General features: G+C 36.2%; 1 protein-coding gene across 1 annotated transcript in view; it reads left to right on the plus strand.

The window, feature by feature from the left end:
* Window positions 1-24,769, plus strand: part of ZNF804B (zinc finger protein 804B) — a 490,199-nt gene that overhangs the window by 51,548 nt on the left and 413,882 nt on the right. The window lies entirely within an intron of this gene.

Raw genomic sequence — 24,769 nt, forward strand, 5'->3', positions numbered from 1 at the left:
TATGGAGATATATGTATATGTATAACTGATTCACTTTGTTGTAAAACAGAAACCAACACACCATTGTAAAGCAATTATACTCCAATAAAGATGTTAAAAAAAATAGTTATAGGAATCTGAATTTTGTGATGTTCAGTAGAGAACCTTTAAATGTTTTGACCCAGGGAAGTAATATGATGGGTGCCACATTTAATGGTATTAATAATTGTATTTGAGATATTTGTAAAGGCATGATTTTAGAGTCAGAAATACCTGCTAAAATATTGTTGTATTCCATATATATAATGAGGATTTAAGCTAGAATGAAACTTTTAAAAGCATTTCTTTTTAAAGGAAGAGTATTATTAATCCAAGTCTAAGTAACCAGGTAATTTTTATTTTATGTAACCAGAGAAGCAATGTAGTAGAAACAACATAGTGAAATACTTTTAAAAATTGTCTGTGTCCTAGACATCTAAATAGATTTTCATTAATTTAGCCAGCAAGACTTTATCATCCTGCAACATTTCCAGCCTATGATGAATTCAAAGCTCTTTTGCTCATTCTAATTCAGGAAAATTCCATATTTCTTCAGAAACTACACCCACTAACATTGGCAATTTGGGACATTTCAGAGCCTCATGGGATACTAAATATCATTGGTTTAATATATGTAATTATAAGGAGCAATCACTTTATTTTTGAAGTGAGTTACAGATAATGAAAGTATACTAGGGTGACTACTTGGGAGGACAAATTCCTAGGATCTTAAGTAACATGACAGTGGGGGCAGTGTAGGCATCTGGTCCTCCATCACCATTTCTCAGTGCTAGCATATGCTGGAGCTGCATGAATGTCTCTCTGGTCCATGACTCATCTGTTCCTCTAGTTCCTTGTTTCTATGACAGGGACCTCTCAGCGTATATTGCCACTGTTGACCTCAAAGAAAAACCATTTCAATATGAATACTTATCCCAGGAGGGATCCTAGGCAAAACTACACTGGACTCGGTGTGTCTTTGTGTGCTGAAATATTGATAAATAATTATTTTGTGCCTCTTCTAGCCTCGAGAAGTTCTAAGCATTACATTTTGTAAGATATTGGCTGAAATAATTAGAAGGTCTAAACTCCTAACCCAGTGATCTAGTTAGTAGAAATAATTATGATTTCCAGGTGAATATTTTGTGTTCTTGTAAAACTTTTAAATTTTCAATTGGCTAAGCCACTTTTGTTCAGTTGTGATATACTCAGAAAAATCCAACCATCGATACAAGATGCCTGAAAGCATAACTAAAAAGGCAAAATTTTCAGAATCATATAGGAAGTTTTAGGGTCAAATATTAAGGTCATTTGGATCTCCCACTCCTTAGAATTTTCAACTCTTTTGGCCAAACAGCTTGAGTATTTGTTGCACTTGCTATTGCCCTAGTCTGGCCTAGTCATTGCCTGACAGGTTAAATCTCTATCTGTTCCACAAAATATTGTACCTAATTACTATGGAGCTGTATTCAATGTCTATCTCGTGTGTGTGTGTAAATTTTCAGTAATAAGACAGCACTACAGTAAAAAGAAAGCATACTTTTAAGCTTCAACTCTTGACTAAAGGCCTACTATGGATTCAGGCTCACAGGATTGTGGGAAGTGATGTTTAATGAGTTTCCAGATGTGGAGGTGAATGGTGTGACTTGTTTGCAGTATCTCATCCTTAGTTGTAGAATTCGCCTCCAATGATATATTTAAGAACCAGGCTAGTCTTATATATTTTATAAAGTCATTCTCTAAGACCTATGCCTCATAAAAGGAGGAAAATTGTTCTATTGTATTGAAAAGCAATACTGGCCTAGTACATATCCTTTTTGCCTTTAAGAAACTGTGAATTAAAAAATAGTCAATAGCTTCTTTGACTGAAGACAACTTTACACTTACAACTTATACTTTTAAAAAGTGGATCTTTAGAAAAAACATCTTTTCAGGGAAAACTAAAGCATACTCATGCTCTGCAAAATTTTAAAAATATGTTATCAGGTTGTGATTGCTGTTTTCTATTTGACTTATTAATTTGCTTTAAGTGGCTTAATTTTACTATCATCCTTTATAGTTAAGCCATTTTTATATGGTGAAATAAAAAGGTGGGCAATGAAAGGAGCAAAAATAAGACTATGTTATGAAAAGTTAAATTAAAGAAGAAGAGATTTGTATTGGTAGGGTGATGGTAAAGTGAAATAAAATTCAACCACAGCATACAGGGAGCTAGATTAAATCTTGAATGCTTTGTGTTACGTGAGTAGAAAAGAGCCATCCCTCTGAATACTCGATAACGTCTGAATGGAAAGAGTGTTGCTACAGCAGTATCTGGGATATACAATACAATCAGGGTATCTGAAGCCAGAATCTATTTATCTTAAATTAATCATTTCTCTGAGTAGGCCGATGATAATCCTGGTGCTGGATGCTGATGTCTTTTTATTCACGGCACAGATACAACTGGAGCTATCCTAGATTGGTGAGAACTATACAATATGAAGGATTTCAGCTGTAACTCTTCCGTAAGTTTATGGACTGCTTTTTTGATTTTTGGACATTCTTTTGGCATTGAGTATCAGTAAATAATTGTTTCTAAAATGAGCACATTTAGAGCACAGTTGAGCACAATGAAGTCTATTTTACCTTTCTGCCTTCAGGAGAGTATAAGCAGGGTGTTCTAAATATGAGGCGGCAAAATTGTTTCTCCTTCGCTATTAAATTCTATAGTCAAATTGGCGTTTCTGTAACTGAAGCGAAAAAGACTCCACTAAGGTGCTGAGCTCTCTGGGTGTTGGGACTCTGCTGTCAAGTGGGAGCTATAGGGTGAGGGGCAGGGTGGTGGCTGTGATACAGCTAACTTCCTATGCCCGTGTGACACCACATTGCTGGCCAAGCCATTGAGCTTGCACTTTAATTCACCCTCTCTTCCAAAAAGTAGACTGGAGACGTGGTCTGATTCTTTTAAAATAAATAAATAATAATTTTTTAAGAAGTAGAACTTATTTCCTAAGCTTTGTCAGTTAAGTGTTATATTATCAACTTGCCTGGGGTAGAAGGTAGGGTAGCAAAAAGACAGTGAAGTTGCTTTGCCCCCAGACTGAACGGTTTAGCAGTGATTTAACAATCTTCTCACTCCTGCTTTCTCTCCAAAATACATGTGCATATATACATGTTCATCAGGAGAAAGACTTCAGACATTGTGACTGCTAGCTGTAAGAGAGATCTAAAATTCAGTCAAATGTTGTAGAATATATGTTTATGTAGGAATTGTGGTCCTAATGGAAAGAAAGAATCTAAAAATAATTCAGAACTGAATGAAGCAGTGTCTCCACATTGTTGGATTTAATTAAATGGCATAGTTAGGATGAAAGTTAATCTAACTTAAAAATTTGGGAAGGGTATGAGTAAATCTGGAATATGGGCTATGTCACTTTCAACGTTTTGAACTCAACACTCGCTAAGTTACAAAGTCCCTGTTATAGACTATGAATAGGTCTCAAGGTGACCCTTAATGGCACTGACCAAAATCCAGTCAGCAGCTTGGTTAAAATCTCCAACCAACATACAACTTCAATTGGCTGAGAAGGTAACCTCAAAACTATTTGTAATGATATCCATTCCTTCATGGATAAAGAGCTTTTAACCTTGGAAGATTTATTATTTACAGTAGAAATATTTAGCATAGTTAAATGTTTAGCAGCAATATTTTTGTGTTAAGAAGACATCTGTGTGTACTTGATATTTAAGGATTTCTAGTGTGTAAGAGAATTTGCCCCACCAAGTAACAGCCTAGCCTTTTGATGCTATCTTAAAATGTGTAATAGAATAAATTATTTAGATGTTTTGTTTGATTGACTTTAAGTTGAAATCTTAACAAGTTACATATAGTATTGGATCATTTAAGATTTTATATATTTATAATCTATCCATCTATTTATCTACCTATCTATTCAGTTTGTCAGACAATTTTTAAAGGGATAGCTTTTAAAACAAGAATTATTTTAAAAAATTGGACCAGTTATCAATCAAAGTCTTCTTATAAGTTACTATTAAAATATTTTAGACTAATAATTTGTAAATTGATCTAAAAACTTAACGGTGAGTTAGGCTTTTAAATTTGCACCTTGAATAAATTTAATATTAAGCTTTCAAACCAAAGGAAACCTAGGAATGGTCTTTTCTGTGCATAAAATCTTCTCTCAAGGACACAGAAATACTCTTTATTGACAACATTGATTTGTCTTCTCCCTTATCAGAATGTGAGGAGATAGCAGTCAGTACTTTCAGTTAGTTCAGAGTGAATGCCTCCTGTCCAGGTGTCCTCAGCCTCTCAGCTGTGTTGCTTCTTCTGACAGTGGAAGGTTGCCATCATTAATAATGGTGATGAGTGCCACCTCTCAGAGACCAAGGTAAAGCAGTGTAAACAAAACTGACAAGTGGCTCATATGCATTCTGGCCAGGTTTCCACTCCTTTATTATTTTATATGACCAGGTCATATACATGTCTTATAGAAAATTTTGAAAACAAAGAAAAGGGACAAGAAGATCATATTTACCTGAACATCACAATTCAAGAAATTAACAATTATGCATATTCTGTGATTCTCTTTTGCAAATTGCAGCTGTGTGTAGTTATGTGTTTAGTTTCACATATAATGAGTTTTACTTAATATACAACACTGATGTTGTTACACACACACACACACACACACACACACACACACACATACATTTTTCACCCTGTGTTATTATGGCTTTCTACTTTGCTTTTACCACTTAGTAACATATTATGAATTGCCTTTTAGTGTTAATAAAACATAAATAAATACAAAAGTACATTAAAAGTATATTTTAAAAACCTGTGTAAAAGTATATAAAGGCATACAAAATGTGTTAATTTAACATAAAGCAATAAAATTATGTTTAATGGCTACATAGATTACAATGTACAGATGCTTTTATTAACAGATCCTCTACTCTTGAGCATTTTAAATTGTCTAAATCTTTCTTAAAATAAGCAACACTAAATGAACATCTTTGAATCTTCATTTTTGTTAATTCATTTCATAATTTCATTAAGATAATTCCAGATGTGAAATATCTGGAGGAATGATTATATATTTCGTTAGAGTTTAGAATCATACTGTCAAGCTCCCCTCCAGAAATATGAACCAGTTACTGCCGAGCTATTTCTCTAAAGAGCCCTAGTTTCTTTTAGTTGAGAATGATATTTAGAAATTAGTATCTGGGCCCTAGGTCTGCTAGTTGCTGTTGAAATGAAACTGATCCTAGGTCCTCCTCAGTAGACAGTTCACACACACACACACACACACACACACACACACGCACGCACTCCCTCTCCCTCCCCCTCCCTCTCTCTCTCCCTCTTAAATTGATATTTCTATATATATATTGAAAATCATTTGTTCATGCTGATTGATACCTCCAATTCTAATTCATCACTACAGGATAGTGTTCTAGTTTTCTTTCTATATTTGTAACTCCTTTCTTTAACAGCAAGACGCCTGTTGCCTTCTCCCCATGTGATTACTTATTCACCACACTTGAACTTCATCCTTCCTTAACAAGCTGCCCTCTGCATAGGTGGTTAGTACTGCCCCACCCAGTGGCTTTGTGACTGAATTATCCATGAAGGGGAAGAAAGGAAAGGGTAAAGACAAGATATTAGGGCCATTTTTTTCTGTTTAAAACCTTTTTTATTTGTAATTGTATTTATAAAAATAAACTTTTATTTTAGAATAGTTTTAGGTTTACAAAAAAATTGCAAATATAGTACAGAGAATTCTGTTTTACCCCACACCCATCTTACCTGTTGTTAAGATCTTACAACAGTATATTTGTCACAACTAATGAACTGACGTTGATAGATTTTTATCAGATATAGTCCATACATGATTAACATTTCTAGTAACATTTTTAAAGGGAAAAAATCATTTTACTCCTGTGTTTTCAATTTACCCTTTATTTTCACTGCAATTTTCCCCATTGGACTCGATTGTTATTCAGATAGAGAACACTGAAATTGCTGGTGTGGTAGGAATTCCTAGGAGATCATCCTCTTTATTTACAGATTTTCTGGGGTTTTGCAGAAGCAACCTGTTATCTGTAATCCAGTGTGCTTTTTTTTTTTTTTTTAACTAGACAAATAATCTTATGAGGTAAGGTCTGCAAAGTGCCTGGCACAGTGCCCAGGCCATGTTATTTATCAGGCACCAAGTGAACAGCATTAGGGGCTATGGGTTTTTCAGTGGCCTGCAAAAATAGGTTTGAGACCAAGAAAAAAAAACTATTCCCTGGAAATTATGAAAAAAGGCAAACTCTAAATGAATAAATGCTTTATTAAATGTCTGTGAAATATAACATTATTGTCAACTTCATGAGTTGTTAAATGTAGTATTCACAAAAATGTCATATTTGAAAACAATTTGTAGGCTAGATTTTCCACAAAATGATTGCTGAGAAATCAGAGCTTATTCTAGTTAAATGAACAACGTGTAGTCAATAATTTCAAAAACAAAGTGATAATAGTAATTATGTCTAATATTTTTCCCAGTTGAAGTTATTTTAATATGGGATCAGAATGAATTTTAATATGCTTGTTAGAATACCTATGATGATCATAAAAATTTCCCACCTAGCATGTAGTGAGTGACCAGCAAACGTTACTTCTCTTTCCTTCTCTTTCTCTGTTTGAATGAATACTTTATACCATGGGAAATAATGACTTGATAATGTAGAAAATACACTCAGTGGCAAATTCCAACAGATTTGGCGATTTTAATTTGTTTTGAGGAATATAGTAGAAGTAGGATATAGTGAGAAGAAACCCAGACTTGTAGGCTGAAGTGTTGGCTGACTTTCTGCTCTGCCACTTACTTGCTCCTACATATCAGGGTGCTGCATGCTGTCTGACTTTCGATTGCATCAACTGTGAAATACTAATTGCACCTGTGTATCTACACTGAAGTAATGCTTCTGAAATCACTTAGTCAATGGTCAGGTCTATCAAAATGATAAATGAAATTACTGATCATGATTCTTATTGTTGGCACCACTATGGTGTTTATTTAGATATATGTCAGAAACAATAAGGTTGACATAATCAGAACATTTTAGGCTCATCCCATAGTATTTAATGTCAGTTTTTACAAAGTACAGATTCTGACAGCAGGAGATATTAGAGTGCTTGACTGTATCCTCTCCCTTGCCCATTGTAATTCCCTATGAAAGTACATCCCCACTTTCTCTGTCTCCTTGATTTATTCTTGGTTCCAGTGAAGAATAGGATGCCTGAGGCATTTTAGAACCATCACCTGATGATAGTTTTCATCAACTTCTACCTGCTGTATTAGATGATACACCCTCATCTAGAATGCTTTCTCCTCACTGATTTGTCCCAGAGACACAATAATGCTTTGGCTATACACTTTCTCATAGGTTTTAGAAATCTATGAAGATGGAAAAAATCTATTAAAATCTCCCCCCGAACAATTATATGAAGAATATGAATTTTTAGGTAGCAAGTCATTATGAAATCTATAAATTAAAAAGGGCCTATACACCAATAAGTTTAGCAAAATTGTTCTAAGACTAAAAGAAATTTACAATTTTCAATTTTCCTGTTTAATTGACAGCCTGGCATTTATTGAAGATTCCTCAAAATGGTTGATACCTATGTTTTGGGATCAACCATTTCTAAGCTCAAGAAACTGATCCTGGTTTTGTTCAGGAAGTATAGTTTGTCTTGTTAAGCTTTTTAAAGGTAACTTTTGAAGATCCTCTAGACATTTTTCATCAGTTTTCTGAACTTAGTGTCATTTTAAGTTGTAATGAAAGCTCTATCACAAATGTTGTATGGAATAAATACTTTTACGCCACTTCTTGCTTTAGCAGTACAGGCATGACCTGAAATGAGAAAAGCTTTTCTTTTAGTTCCAAACTAATTTAAGAACTCTAAGGTGGACCTACAGTTTCAGAATTGGTGATACCTTTCACAGAATAGAGGCAGTCTATACTTTATTATATAATACATTCTTAACAAATATGTTTGAGAAATCAGATGTCTGAAAAACGAACAAAATACTTGATGTTTTTTTAACGGAGCAGGTGTGGTGTTCCATTTTTGGAAAGCTAAAAATTAGCACTATTTTGTTAAATACCATCCCTGCAGGCAATCCAGTGGGTGGGTGTGAACCTTTACAGGCACAAGGGGAAGCAACAGCAGAATGGAATCCTGTCAGCTCCCTCCTAAAAACCAGAGATATCAATCTGTGAACCTCCTTCTCACAGAACTCCTGCTTCTGTCTGATGTCTTCCAGGGGGCCTTGATCAGAATGTTGGGTGGCTTTCAGTCTTTAAAATCTCCTAGCCTGGATGCTCACAGTGTTCTGGAGCACAGCTAAGACAGAAGGGAGAGGGGCAGATAACCCACACTTGTGCATGGGGCCCCGGGGGTGAGGAGACTCCCTAGCTGCCCTCCACAGGAGCCTCCTCTTCTTATTGCCACTCTCATCGCCTGGAGTTGAATTAAGACTGAGGAGAAAGAAAGAGCTTGGAAGGAAAGGGGAGACTCGATGGCGTAAGGGGGTAATTCTAGCTGTGGATGATGAAAATGCATTAACAGACAACTTGAGGTGTCCTCTAGTGCTAGGAATCTGCCTAGGACTTCTCAGCATGGAAGAGAGAGGGGGATAGAAGAGACTATGGCTATCTTGTGGTGAACATGGTCACAAAGCATTTGGAGTGTTTGGCTTGGCTGGCACTGCTACAAATAATAGTCTACAAATGCCACTGTCACATCATGAAGGCTGACCTCCCTTCCCTTGCCCAAATCTCCATGGGTTTCTCTAAATCACTCACAGTCACTTCTAGTGGGAAATTCTGAATTTGGCCTGTGAAAGGTGGTTTAAAGCATGGATTTATAATACACAGAAGTATCTATTGTGTAAATGTCAAGAACGACCTTTGTAATATGAGTTTACAAAGAAACTACAGTAATACCGTAATTCCCTGGTCACGATAAATCCTGGCCAACAAGTCCAGGTCCAGTGGGCATCGCTAAGTGTTCATTGTAATCCCAAGACTGCAATTTGTATTTGTTGAAATCTTACTTCAAATGAAAGAATTACTTTTAAATAATGACCAGAGAAAAAGAATCTATTTGTGACTTAACTCAATATACTTCGTTTTTCTGTGTTTTTGTTTTTTTTCTAATAGATCTTTATTGGAGTATAATTGCTTCACAATACTCTGTTAGTTTCTGTTGCACAACAAAGCGATTCAGCCATATGCCTACACATGTCCCCATATCCCCTCCCTTTGAGCTTCCCTCCCACCCTCCCTATCCCACCCCTCTAGGTGGTCACAAAGCACTGAGCTGATCTCCCTGTGCTATGCGGCTGCTTCCCACTACCCCATGTCATCAAGTCCATTCTCTATGTCTACCTCTTTATTCCTGCCCTGCAATTAGGTTCATCAGTACCATTTTTTTTTCAATTTCATATATGTGCATTAGCATACGGTGTTTGTTTTACTCTTTCTGACTTACTTCACTCTGTATGACAGACTCTAAGTCCATCCACCTCACTACAAATAACTCAATTTCATTTCTTTTTATGGTTGAGTAATATTTCATTGTATATACGTGCCACATCTTCTTTATCCATTCATCTGTCAATAGACATTTAGGTTGCTTCTGTGTCCTGGCTATTGTAAACAGAGCTGCAATGAACATTGTGGTGCATGTCTGTTTTTGAATTATGGTTTTCTCAGGGTATATGCCCAGTAGTGGGATTGCTGGGTCATATGGTAGTTCTATTTTTAGTTTTTCAAGGAACCCCCATATTGTTTTCAATAGTGGTTGTATCAATTTACATTCCCACCAACAGTGCAGGAGGGTTCCCTTTTCACCACACCCTTTCCATCGTTTATTTTTTCTAGCTTTTTTGTTAATGGCCATTCTGACAGGTGTGAGGTGGTACTTCATTGTAGTTTTGATTTGCATTTCTCTAATAATTAGTGATGTTGAGCATCTTTTCATGTACATCTTGGCCATCTGTATGTCTTCGGTGGTAAAATGTCAATTTAGGACTTCCGCCCATTTTTTAACTGGACTGTTTGTTTTTTTGATATTGAGCTCCATGAGCTGTTTGTATATTTTGGAGATGAATCCTTTGTCTGTTGTTTCATTTGCAAATATTTTCTCCCATTCTGAGCGTTGCCATTTTGTCATGTTTATGGTTTCCTTTGCTGTGCAAAAGATTTTAAGTTTAGTTAAGTCCCATTTGTTTATTTTTTTTATTTCTGTTACTCTAGGAGGTGGGTCAAAAAAGATCTTGCTGTGTTTTATGTCAAAGAGTGTTTTTACTATGTTTTCATCTAAAAGTTGTATAGTATCTGGTCTTACATTTAAGTCTTTAATCCATTTGGAGTTTATTTTTGTGTATGGTGTTAGGTAGAGTTCTAATTTCTTTCTTTTACATGTAGCTGTCCAGTTTTCCCAGCACCACTTATTGAAGAGGCTGTCTTTTCTCCATTGTATGTTCTTGCCTCCTTTGTCGTAGATTAGGTGACCATATGTGGGTGGGTTTGTCTCTGGGCTTTCTGTCCTGTACCGCGGTTCAATATTTCTGTTTTTGTTCCAGTACCATACTGTCTCGATTACTGTAGCATTGTGGTATAGTTTGAAGTCAGGGGGCCTGATTCTTCCAACTCCGTTTCTGTTTCTCAAGATTGCTTTGGCTATTCAGGGTCTTTTGTGTTTCCATACGAATTGTAAAAATTTTTGTTCAAATTCTGTGAAGAATGCCATTGTTAGTTTGATAGGCATTTCATTGAATCTGTAGATTGCTTTGGGTAGTATAGTCATTTTCATAATGTTGATTCTTCCAATCCAAGAACATGGTATATTTCTCAATCTGTTTATGTCATCTGTGATTTGTTTCATCAGTGACTGTTTCATCAGTGACTTTTTCAGAGTCACTTTTTCATCAGTGACTCTCACCTGGGAGCCCAGCAGGCTTCCTGGGCTCGAGTGGGCAGGGCAAATGCCCTCCTCTCCTCTCCTACTCCTCCGGTCTGGGGTCTGGAAAGGCCCCTCCCGCCTGCCTCTCCTGATCTCCCCTGCCTCCCTCCTATGCCCCCAGGACCAGTGCGGCGGGGGGAGGGGGGCCTTGGATGGCAGGGGACCGGCCTGGGAGCTCTTCAGGCTCCTCGTGCCCGAGTGCGCAGGGCAACTCCTCACCCACTCCTCCCGGAGGGCCCCTCCCGCCTGCCTCTCCTGTTCTACCCTCGGCCTCCTTCCTATGCCCCCAAGGACCCATGCGACCTGGAGGGGGTTTGGGGGGCAGGGGATCAGCCTGGGAGCTCAGCAGGCTCCTCGTCGTCTTTCTGTGTTTTGAACAACCACAAACAGCGTTCATAAATCCACGTTTCCAACACAGATTTATTTTAAATTTTGAAATGTGTCTCTTGTATATGAACATGGGAATGAGGAAAAGATAGTATTGCCAAAGCAATATTAGCAAGTATTGTGAAGGGGTAGGAGCTTCAAACACAGTGACAGTTACTTAGTAGGGACTCTTATCTCTAAATAATATCCTTTAGTTATATACAAGGTTATCAGGTACTTGCAGAAATTTAGAATTGCAACCTCATAACCAACCCTCATGTGTAATTCTAAAAGAGAAATACCAAAGTCACGCATTTTTTCTGGAGAATGTTGGTTTCTTTTCTTTAAAAGTTTATTCCTAACTGATATTATTTTTATCAAAACCAAAGAAAATACCCCACAGTTCTTAAAGAAAACATCTATTTTCTTCCCAATTGGGAAAAATAAGTTATTATAACACATGTATTGTAACATAATCGACCCTATTACATATACACAGCATTTAGATCACAGGTCTACTGCTGATTTTAGTCTGCCACAATTTATACTATTGGTGCTTTATTTGAGGTTCTTTATATCAGGAGAAGGCATACTGGAGCATCACTGGCTTTTGGAAACATTCTTTTCCATTATGGTAATTCAATAGTTTGCTACAGACGGAAAACCAAAATTTTCTCTATGGTATGGTGATAGTGTGAACTATCCAATATTTGGATATTGATATCCAAATCCAGCTGCAACACTATTTAGAAAGATTATGTGAATATAAGACCAACTAATGATATTACATTTATTCATTTTGTTTTACCATAGTGATATTCTAAGCAGAGTTCTCAAGGCAATGGAACTATGCAGAAAAAGTCTTTTATTGTTGTGAGTTGAGATTTTTGGTTGTTTGTTTTTGTTTTTCTAAAGCGGATTTTAAAAAAATTTTATTTTATATTGGAGTATAGTTGATTGACAATGTTGTGTTAGTTTCAGGTGTACAGCAAAGTGATTCAGTTATACATATACATGTATCTATTCTTTTTCATGTTTTTTTTCCCCGTTTAGGTTTTTACAGAGCTCCCTGTGCTATACAGTCGCTCCTTGTTGGTTATCTGTTTTAAATGTAGCAGTATGTACATGTCAATCCCAAACTCACAATCAGGTTGAGACTTTTGAAACAGCCTCAGTTTCATGAAAATATTTTTTACAAAAGTGAGACATCAAAAACAAACTTAATTTTATGGGAACAACAACAAAAGAGGCACTAAACATTGATCAGATAGCCTCCACAAGTAATCCTGATTTGTTTATCTGGTCATTTTCTCTGCTTAAAGTTCATTAACATTATTGCCATCCCTGTTTATAGTTATCGCTAAATGCAGCCCACAGACCAGCTGGTGATGAGAGGAAGCCCTTTTATCCTAGAATGTTTAATTATCTCTTTCAGCCTGGGAAAGTATGGGCAAAAAGACAGTGAGCTTTAGTGTGAGAACAACTGAACGAAGTTCTATTTATTCTGATGCTTTTCCTCAATTGTAAAATTGACCCTCTTAATCAATACTGTAGAGAGAAAAAGAGGTAATCCCACAGAGAAGCGGGGTGGAAAATGATAAAATTCAATGAGGCTTAACAGTAGCACCACAATTTTTAAGTGACATAAATTCCAAGAATAGCTCTGTTCATGACTACTTTTAAATACAAGTAAAATAAGCAAACACAATATGAGGGATTTTCCCTTTTAATTTAGTCACCTCCTTGGTTCTGTCTCTTATCTTAAGTAATCAAGGGTCATCTAAACAAGCATTCACTTGGTAGAAAGAATTGTGTAAGAGTTGACAAGGTACATTGTTAAAATTACCTGTATGAGTCTACTTATAAAAGTTCAATAAAAACATAGTACGTGTACACATTAGGGCTGGCATCAAAGTGCAAAGCACTGAAAATGAAACCCTCAAAAACCATCTCCATGATGGCTATTACACAGTTTCAGCCTGCCCGGGGCAGTGGTCCTTCCAGGGGATGTAAGAATTGAAGCCTATCCAAATTGGAGGTTTGTAGATATACTGACATGTTTGGCAAATTCAGTATCCCCTGACTAAAGCCGGCAAAGAAGTTTCTAAGAGCCAGACGTCACCATGAGAATGTTAGGAATTGGCAGGGGGCACCAGACTTAGGATCAGGGCCTGAATGCTGGGTGTGAAGGTAATGGGGAGGAGAGTCTGAGGAGGAACGGCATAGGTTTCCAGTGCAGTGAGCTGAATACACTTGGCCGCAACCCTTCTCACTCCCCAGACAGCATGAACTTCTGGCAAACTGGAAAGCGCTAGATGGATAAGATAGCGTCTGCTCTTGGGGCCGATCCACTTGCTGATGGCTGGACACTGGAAGAGGAAGATGTTTCTTTACTGGTCTGAGATAATGAGGAGATGAAAAGATGTGGAAACCAGAAAACTGATAGAGGCATTAAGTCCCCAGGGGCAACAGAAGCCAAGGGTTCCCACAGTGGTGACCCCAGAAAGAATGGGCAGCAGCATCAATGCCTGAAAGGGAGAGGGGAGTGAGGCAGCTGCAGCTGAGAGACCACTGTGCTGACTCGGATTCTGTGGTTTGGTTTATGCATGATAACCTTCTCCCCAAGCCCCATTATTCTGAGAGAATTTGAACAGACGAAGAAAGAAACTTGAGTGTCTTGGTAAAGAAGACTACCAATTCAGTAGAAAACTACTGGTAGGGACCAAATTTTGTCTAGCACCTTCAAGTTAATTTTGTTTAAACACCACTTCTTGGCCTGTTCCTGGCCCCTTGCTTTATCTTTTGCCTGCTTCTTTTCAGTCTCCTATAAGCCTGATGTTGAATACAGCCCCTTTTGCATTTTCATTGGCTTTCTGGCTCTGTTCTTAATTTTTAGATTACGTCTGAACCCTATCCCAGAATTCAAGTTAAATTTGTCCTATCGTTTTGGTGGGTGGATTTGCCAAAATAATATGAGCCAGAGTTTTACAATCAGCAGTAATGATTAAATTGGTCTATGAAGGAAGCTTAGGACAAATGGCTCATGGATTATAAGAGTTTTTAGTGCAGAAGGCAAGATTAATCAACTGTAACCATATAACTGAAGGCAAATCCAACACTCAAGGTTTTTACAGAGGCCTTAGAAACTCACAGGCCTAAAAGGCAATGAAAGATTAGAATTTTCTGGTACCTCTTTGTCCTCGTCTAGTTCTATGTTCAAAGGGTTACCATTTTTAAAAAGCTGATGGCAGGATGGATTAGGGAGAGTAGGATGAGCTGAGTGGGATCCTGTGAGAGATGCTCCTGGGCAGAAGTGAAGATACTGATCTCATTTTCCAGGATCACATTTCTCAGAATGTCAGGTACTTGATGGGCAAAGCTACAGGCCCAGCCATTGGCGACGGTGATAATACCACAGTTTATGTGCTAAGGAATTTCTCTCAGTCATCTCCAACAATCAACAGAGGAAGAAAAGACTGCAAGAGAAAGAAATGACTTTAATTTGTGGAATCCAAAGACCACAGGGTACTAGCCTCTGAGCATCTGGTGTGTGGAGGGCCAGAGGTACCAACCAGATACACTGGGATGCCAGAGGAACTCTCAGATTACAACCCAGGTGCACCCTGGCCTGTCACTCTATCCCTGACTTTTTTACACATGTGATGGCCTGCAGATACCTGGTCTCCATGGTGTGGTGAAGTCAAACAAAGTATTCTATAGTACAGAATAGTCTATTACATCCCAGGAGACCTGGCCTCTAACCTTGACTTATCCACTGACTTTAAGTCACTCTTTTCCTCTGGCCCTCAGTTGCCTCATCTTTTTTAGAAGAATTTGAGCCTAGGTGATTTCTGACATTTCTTCCAAAACTGTGGATCTTTCACTTTATCTTTTGAGAAAATCTTGCCGAGTGCCATTCTGTGCCTATATGATGATGCCTCTGTCTTAAGCCCTTCTTATGTCTCAGCCAAGGTCCACCAAGTTCTGTTTGACTCAGTATCCTCTTTGAATCAACACTGGCCTGGTCCATTCCTGCCTCATCTAAGACAGAACAACATAGGATGAAGAGCATTTCTTTTATATGTGTATGTCCTTTTGGAGAATTCAATTTTGAACTACAAAGTCAGCAAATATTTTGTTGTGGACAAGTCAGCTTGTTTTTTAATAGAACAGGAAGGTTCCTCATAAAAGATGATTCCAAATTCCTGCAAGCCTTAATGATCTATGCACTTAAAGTCATCATAAATGAACTATGTGAAAAAATACTTGAAAATGAATGATACAGCATTGTCAGGAAACAGTAATCTCAGTGCTCATACTTAAATTCAATGAGTTTAATACTTCTATTTCTTTTTCTACAACTGATTTTATGTATTTGATTAGAGGAAAGAGTTTGTAACATTTCAAAAACCTTTTAACTCACACAATATGCTCTCAATAATGGTAACAAATTTTGATTTTGCACACTGCTTCTAAGCAAGTCACTTAACCTCACTGGATCTCCTTTTCCTCATCCGTAAATTGAAGAAGTTGAAATGGCTAATCTTGAAGGTACCTTCCAGTTTGCAAATGTTATGATCTGATGTTGCTTCTCATTTATTGTACACAGTGAGAACAACTATTTTAGCAGCCAGGCACAAGAGAAAACCTAGTGATAATGGCTTCAACAGGGGTCTAATTAGGGCTTTTAGATATAAATTCAACTTATGCTAAGGTCTTTCTCATGAGACTTGGTTGGATGGTGGCTTTAAGGAATATTAGTAAGCTTGGGTGAATTCCAGTGCACCTTTATTTCATGGATCCAATATTTTTGCTTTACAGTAGAGTCATACTAACTTATTGTTATAAGTTCACAGTGTAGAAAGACTTTGACAGTGGGGAATATTTTTTTAAAGGGAGAATGCTGAATATATTTTGCATAGGGTTACATAATTTTAGAGACAGAAGGGATCCTGGACAATTTATGCTGACTTACTTGTATAGGAGCAATGCTAAAAATAAGGCAATATATGGACCTGATTCATTAGTTGGAAGATTTTATATGGAGAATTTTTTAGCAGAAAGGAGTATTTGAGGACTAAATAATAAAAGTGAATTTGTTTCCAAGATAAAACAATTGTCCCCGTCATTCTTGCCAGATGTCATGTAGAGAAATAAGCAGCAAAACTGAAAACAATTTTGAAACTTGTGTAGGTTAATATTTTAAATATCATATGCTGGGAACATTAGGTCTGTAAAACCCCATTGCTCAAAAATGGGCATTGTATTCAGATAAATTGGGGAAACAAAATTAAGTCATATTTTAACTATAGAATTTTTAGGAGCCTTAGTATTCTAGTTTGTGTTATATGCTGTTAGTCTCCAAGAGAGATCGGATACAGCACACAGTTCTGTTGAATAAATGTTTGAATCAGGGAACCTTTAAGAATTTAGATATAGATTAAAATATAACTTAATAATTATAAAGAGAGGGTATTAGTATAAAATTTTAAATTCTATGTGTTATAAAACATTCAGCTGAAAAATATTAGTGGTTTGAGTTACTTGTGCAAATGTGTGTGTCTGTTTGTTAACTAACAATCACTTGGGCAAATATTTAGAACAACTTTTATGACAATGCCACTTGCCTTTGATGTTCTGATCTGTCTCCCAGAGTTACATTTTCAGTTTTCCCTCTCATCTGAGCTCGAGGTACACTTTTTAACTTGCACTCGGGCCCTCAACAGTGAAAGCGCGGAGTCCTAACCACTGGACCACCAGGGAATTCCCTTAACTTCTTAGTACCTGAACTGAATGTGACCCAACCTAGATTCTTCATCCATTGCCCACCTTTCTCTTCATGCACCTTCTTCTTTTTTTTTTTAATATTTATTTATTTATTTGGCTGCGCTGGGTCTTAGTTGCGACACGTGGGATCTTCGTTGTAGCATGCAGACTCTTAGTTGTGGCATGCATGTGGGATCTAGTTCCCTGACCAGGGACAGGACCTGTGCCCCCTGCATTGGGAGCACGGCGTCTTAACCACTGGACCACCAGGAAAGTCCCCTTCATGAACCTTCTTCAGCATGCCACATCTCAGTAAACATGATTCCCTTTGTCCTGTATGTCAGAAATCTGGGGGCCATGCTTCCCACTGATTATTACCAAATAATTACTAAATCCTGTTAATTTGACCTTCCAAGACTCTCTTGAATCCATCCCATTCTTTCTGTCTGTGCTGCCAACAAGTTTAGATTAAGGTACTGACCTCCTTCCTATGCACAAGTGTAATAGCTTCCTAATTATCTCTCCAGTATACTTTTCCAAGTTCTTTTTCTTGTTGTCATATTGATAAACACTTGAAACACAAATGCCATCATACCTCTCCCTAGCTCAAAATAAGTTAGTTTGAAGAATAGGATTTTTCTATAATAAAATCATAGAAAAATGGGTAACAGTTCTGGCAGGTTTTCAAAAAAAATAACACAAAGTGAGACAGTTTTTAAGAGGATCCAGTGTTCATTTTGACAATTTCCTGAAACCGGAAGAACTCTAGTTTTTCTTTATTGTTGGTCAGTGAGTATCCTAAGATATCATCAAATTTAGGGAAAAATTTTAGGCAGAATTTAGGGGACAAAAAATACATTAAATTATCGAACATTAACTATTCTGTAGTAGTAGGAGTGCCCTGTGTTCTCATTACTGCTCCACCAGATAATTCCATCTTTACTCAGCTACTGAACTGTTATGAGGATAGAGAGAGGAAGAAGAGGAGGTAATTGTTTTGCTGGGCTATTCTATTATCCTTTATCTATTATCACATATCTATTGTGGAGATTAGTTGTCTTGTTTTTGTTTTTTTTAAAATGATCAATGAGGTCACTGTGAGGGCTCTGTTGACCAGACCATAGTGCTGAATCCCTTCTACCAAAGCCACATGGACCCAAGCCTGTTCTCTAATTAAATATCAATCATTATTTTAGGAATGCCTCCTTGGTGAGACATCCCTTCCGGTGGTAATGAATCATAAAGCGCAAAGAAGACAGTTAAAGGAATAACTAGTGAATCTGCATGGTCCTCTTAAAGGGAAAGTGAAAAACTCATTTTAGCCAGATATGAGATTAAACTTCGCAATTGATAATTTAAATGATTTCCCTTACTGAGGAAGCCAAGGAAGTTTCATATAACAAAATGAGCTAATATCTCATAGTATGTTTTAACTAAAAAAAAAATAAAGTGAGAAAGCTGGTAATGTGTTATTTTAATGGCTTGTGTGACTTTTATTCATGAGTTCCCCGAAGACTTTTTGTAGCCTGGAAGCAGTCATCTGTTTGTGAAAATGTTAAAGAGTTAAGATGTTTATTGTTTCATATAATATCCTCTTTGAGATGAAAATTAAAAAGTTGTGTTATTTATTTCATCTTAAGTTGTGCTATAATATTTTTCTCTGAATATGTTATTGCACTAATGATTCTGATAGTATCATTAATTATGCTGTTGATTGTAATCATCTTGATTACCCTTACATCTTTTAAGGGTTTTTTTTCACATATTAAAGACATTTCTTTCTTTCTTTCTTTTTTTTTTTTTTTTTTTCCTGGTTGCACCGGGTCTGAGTTGCGGCTGGCGGGCTCCTTAGTTGCGGCATGCGAACTCTTAGTTGCGGTATGCAAGTGGGATCTAGGTCCCTGACCAGGGATCAAATCTGGGCCACTGCATTGGGAACCCGGAGTCTTAACCGTTGCACCACCACGGAAGTCCCGTAAAGGCATTTCTAAACCATATATTTCTGTTGTTTGAAGAAAGTTAGTTAAGCTGCTCTTTCATCTCATTTATGATTCTATAATCTCTCATGTGTCCACTGACATTTTGGCACAGTGCTGCACTGGCATGATTTGCTTAATGAGTGTGATGTAATGGGGCTAAGAGGGAAAGAAAAAATACTGCAGGTACTTCTGGAGGATTTCTTAAAACCAGCTCATGCCTGATTATTAAAAAGGAATTAGACTGAAGCTTGTATTGCCAAAGGGCATTAGGGAACTCACATTATGTAATTAAAGTGTTTATGCTGATCAAATTAACCAGAGCACAGAGTAATCCGTAATAGGGATGAAAAGTTATATTTTTAAAAAAGCTTGTCAAATTGAATGAGGCATAACAGGTTTTCTCTGAAGTAGTGTTTTGGCCATCAAAACCAGTTATATGTTATCTTATACATAAATTTAATTTCCTTCTGGAAATTCTAACAGGAATTGCAAGCTCTGATTTGTCTAAAAGTAATATGTATCAGTGGTTTATTATAGATTGTATAATATACTCTATAATATAAATTGTATAATTGTAGAAAAATAAGTAAAAAGCAGATGCAAATGTCTTGTCTAGCTTACTTACTGCTCTCAGGCAGGTAAAGTCATAGCCATAGCACTTACTGGATTTTTTCCTATTATTTTAATAAAAATTTCTTCCTATTACAGACATGTTCAAGTTAGAAATTTTAGAAAATATAGAAATATCCACCTATGTACACACATACACACACAAATACAAATGATTTAAAATTCAGTTTCTTAAAAATAACATAATGTTTTCTTCTATCCTTTTGTTTAGTTTGAAGTGTATGTTTCAACCTTTTGGGATCCTACATGCATGCCTTTTTATCTTTCCTTTTAAACTCAATATGTTAACATTTCTTTACATCTTTAAAAAAGTTTTATTTTGGAATGATTTTAGAGTTACATGAAAGTTGTAAAAATAGTACTTTTTCTGTGTACTCTGTACCCAGCTTCCCCCAGTGATAACATTTTATATAACCAGAGTACAATGATCAAAAGCTGGAATTGACCTTGGTGCAATACTGTTGACTAAAGATCTCTTTCGGATTTTGCTAGTTTTTACACACACTCTTTGTGTATGTTTTGTGAAATTTTATCTTCAGTGTAGCTTCTATTTGCATTTCTTTTATGGTAGGTGAAGTAAATATCTTTTCATAGGTTAAACATCATTTTTACAGTTTCTATGTGAATTGTCTGTTCATGTATTTTGCCCATATTTCTGATTTTCAGATGACTCACCTCAAATTTTAAGAGTTATTAAAATAGTAGGGAATTCACTCTATATTTGTGATGTATGTTGCAAGTATTTTACCCAGTTTGTCGTTTGTGTTTTGACTTTTCTTATGTTATTTTTAATAACAGCTTTATTGAAATGTAGTTTACATACCATATGATTCACCCATTTAAAGTGCATAAGTCAGTATTTTTTAGTGTATTCATGGAGTTGTGCAACCATCACCACAATTAATTTTATAACATTTTTATCACCCCCCCCCAAAAAAAACCATGGCCATTAGCAGACTCTCTCAATTTCCTCCCCCAAACTCCCAGCCTTACCCAACCACCAACTTTCCTTCTGGCATTAAAGATTTGCCTATTCTGGAAATGTCTCCTTAATTCTTTAATTAATTTTGTAAAATACGGTGTTTTTAAATGGCTGCATTGTATTCCATGGTAGTCATGCGTCAATATTTACTTAAGCCATTAATGATTATTAAATATTTAGATCATATTCCAAATTTTCACATTAAAAATGATACATTCAATTAACATCCTAATGGATTTCTGTTCATGTCCTAAAGATACATTTTAAGAAATCAAATTGTTTGGTTAAAGTGTAGACAACTTTTAATGCTTTTGTCACATTTTGCCCCGTAATTTTGAAAGATATTTCCAGTTTAAACTCTTTTCAGTAGTGGATGATAGTCCTTTAACCTTTACCAAAAACTAGAATTAGAGATTAAAAAAAAAAATAGTATCTTATTTGAAAGGTGCTTCTAACTCAGGTTAACAAGGATTCTAAACTTTTCTTCCCTACATTTATTGGGTATTTGTATTTTTCTCATGATGGAATGCCTTTTCATGCTCTTTGCCCCTTTAAAATCAAAATGATTGTCTCTTATTGATCCCAAAGAGTTGTTCATATGTAAAATAACAGATTTTCTGTCATGTATGTTACCAATTTTTCTCTGCACTAGTTGCCTTTCTTTTAATTTTGTTTTTGCTCTTTATGTTGTATAGATCATAAAATATTTATAATTATGTTTATTAATCTTTCTATACCTGAAGAAATGTTTTTCTAATTCTTTGATTCATTCTCTTTTACCCATTAATATATGTGGAACTTACTGACTTGCCATGAATATTAGGTGGAACTCTGTTTCTCCAATTAATTAACCAATTTTGCCATATGTGTTTTGTAGAAGGCAATGGTCATGCATTTCAGCCCAAATATGCACTATTCCTACTCAGAAAACACATCAGTGAAAATTGTTTCGGGTCTTCCCATCCCATAAACACTGAAATTTATCTTATACATATGCTACTGCTTAAAGTTATTGAAATCATTACATCACTAAACATTTACTAATTTAGGATCTCATATATTTTTGTTTTTCCTTTTGGCTCCCAGTCTATAATTAGAACACAGATCATCTTGGCCCCACAAAAAATCAAGAGAAGGATTAGTACTAAAAATAGTGTTGTCATTTTCTATATCAGTCATCTTAAGTGTTACTGACTTTAGTCATTGCTCTTTGAAATTTACCCAGCACATCTCCCCACCTGCTTTTCACCTGTGGGAAAAGCAAAGCAAAACAATATGGACCAAAAAAAAAAAAAAAAAATCAACCTTCTCCTACCATCTTGTCCTTAGGAGCAGATCTGATAGCCAAACTGAAGAAGCAGAGCTGTTCTACATCTGGTCTAGGCATTTGTTTTCTTTTCCTTTTTTTTTTTAAATTTATTTTATTGTAGTAAGAACACTTAACATGAGATCTACACACTTAACAGAACTTTAAAGTGTATAGCCATGGACTCTGAGGGATTTAAGCTGGACTGTCAGTTTGAAAATATCTCAGTATAATTAGTATAGTGAGTCTTTTCAGTGCTAATCTCAGTTCATATCCGATGCTTTTATTTAAATGGCTATAAATTTAGACTCGGGTAATGCAAATTTTGAAATTTAAAATTCTTATCCTTTTTTCAGTGTTTCTGCTTTCTTTGGCTCACCTATCTTCCTCTTCTTAAGAAAATATTTTATTGGTGATGTGAAATGAATCCTCTTCAAGGATTTCAAGGCAAAAATATTTACCTCTGTAATTAGAGTTAACCACCTTTTTAAAAATTATTTTATTTTTGGCTGCATTGCATCTTCATTGCTGCACGTGGGCTTTCTCTAGTAGCGATGATCGGGGGCTACTCTTCGTTGAGGTGCACGGGCTTCTTATTGTGGTGGCTTGTTGTGGAGCACAGGCTCTAGGCGCACAGGCTTCAGTAGTTGTGGCATGAGGGCTCAGTAGTTGTGGCTTGTGGGCTCCAGAGTGCAGGCTCAGTAGCTGTGGCGCTCGGGCTTAGTTGCTCCGTGGCATGCGGGATCTTCCTGGATCAGGGCTCGAACCCGTGAACCCTGCATTGGCAGGCAGATTCTTAACCACTGAACCACCAGGGAAGTCCCGCCACCTGTTTTTTAACATTAGAAGATTTGACAATGCAATCTTACCTTTGTCATTTACAATCCCTGGGATTTCAAGGCAATTGCTTAACCTTTCTGATCCTATTTTCCTAATCAAAAAAATGGATTGAAAATAGCTAATCTTTTAAGGTGGCAGTGAGGATTAACTGAGGTACTTCAGTTAAATTATAAGAAAAATTAGGTGATTACTTGTGCCTGGGATGTTTCTAGGATATTACAATATTAAAATGAGGAAGGTAAGAGCTTAGCCCTTAAAAAATTTTAGGACAAATAAAGAATATGGAAAAATAGAGTCTGAGAGTTTGAAGAAGACTGGTTCTAGGAGGCCAATGTAGTTTCAATTTCATTATTTCTGCTAATAATATAATGAAAAAAGTCTCTTGCCATCCTATTTGAATGTCTGTTTTTTGAATGAAGAGCTTTAATTCTATTGATCTAATGTGGGAAGGCCAAGCTTCTCAAATAGCCTGTGCTATTTATAAAATAACCCCCCCCCCAAAAAAAAGTTTAAGAATAGCCGATTCTGCACTTGTGAGTTTATCTCACTTGGGTGAGGAAACTGAGAACCAGAGATTTGAGGTGACTTTCTCAGGGTTTAGTGATAAGAACAGGCTAGGTTCAGGTTCCCAGTTGTTTTACATATTATAACACATTTCCAGTTACACAAAAATCGCTGAATTTTTTTTTTCTGTCAGAAACACTATTAAGAAAATGAAGTCAGACTTTTTCAGGTAAATAATACAATTTTAAAAAATTACAAAGAAAGGTCTTCTCCATGAATAGGGCTAATTTTCAGCATCTGTTTACTTTTTAATACACACCAGTCAACTCTAGTCATTTGAAGTATAGATTCAAATGGGAGGCTATAATCAGAAATAATCTGAACTCCACATATTAGAAATACTTTGAGAGTAAGTGGCAGTTCTGTGTAAAAAACAATCTTTGTTGTTAATAAAAATTATGCACAAAAATTCTCTCTATAACTATTTTTTAACCAAATGCAATTGCAATAACATAAAAATGACAGAGGAATATAGCCTATATTGTGATCTAGTGTAAAGATTTATACTACCAAAGCAATATACAGATTCAATTAAATCCCTATCATTATTCCAATGGCATTTTTTCACAGAAATAGAATGAACATTCCTTAAATTTGTATGAAACCATGAAAGACCCCGAATAGCCAAAGCAATGTTGGGAAAGAAGAGCAATGCTGGAGGCATCATGCTCTCTGATTTCAAACTGTATTACAAACTTATATAATTAAAACAATATGTAGTTGGCATAAAAACAGACACATAGATCAGCAGACCACAGTAGAGAGCCCAGAAGTAAATCCATGCATGTATATTAATTGATTTACAACAAAGGAGCCAAGAATATACAATGGGGAAATTATAGTCTCTTCAATAAATGGTGTTGGGAAAACTAGACAGCCCTATGCAAAAGAATGAAACTGGATCACTCTCTTACACCATACACAAAAATAAACTGAAACCATAAAACTCTTAGGAAAAACGTAGGCTGTAAGTGCCTTAACATCAGTCCTGGACATGATTTTTTTTTTATTTGACACCAAAAGCAAAGGCAACCAAAGCAAAAATAAATGAGACTACAACAAACTAAAAAGCTTCTGCATAGCAAGGAAACCATCAACAAAATGAAAAGGCAACCTATGAATGGGAAAAGGTATTCGCAAATCATATATCTGATAAGAGGCTAATATTCAAAATATATGACGAACTCATAGGACTCAAAGCAAAAAACCAAACAATTCAATTTAAAAATGGGCAAAAGACCTGAATATATTTTTTTCCCAAGAAGATATGGAGATAGCAAACAGGCACG

Source organism: Physeter macrocephalus, chromosome 5 (genome assembly GCF_002837175.3).
Source record: "Physeter macrocephalus isolate SW-GA chromosome 5, ASM283717v5, whole genome shotgun sequence".
In the NCBI taxonomy this organism is placed as follows: domain Eukaryota; kingdom Metazoa; phylum Chordata; class Mammalia; order Artiodactyla; family Physeteridae; genus Physeter; species Physeter macrocephalus.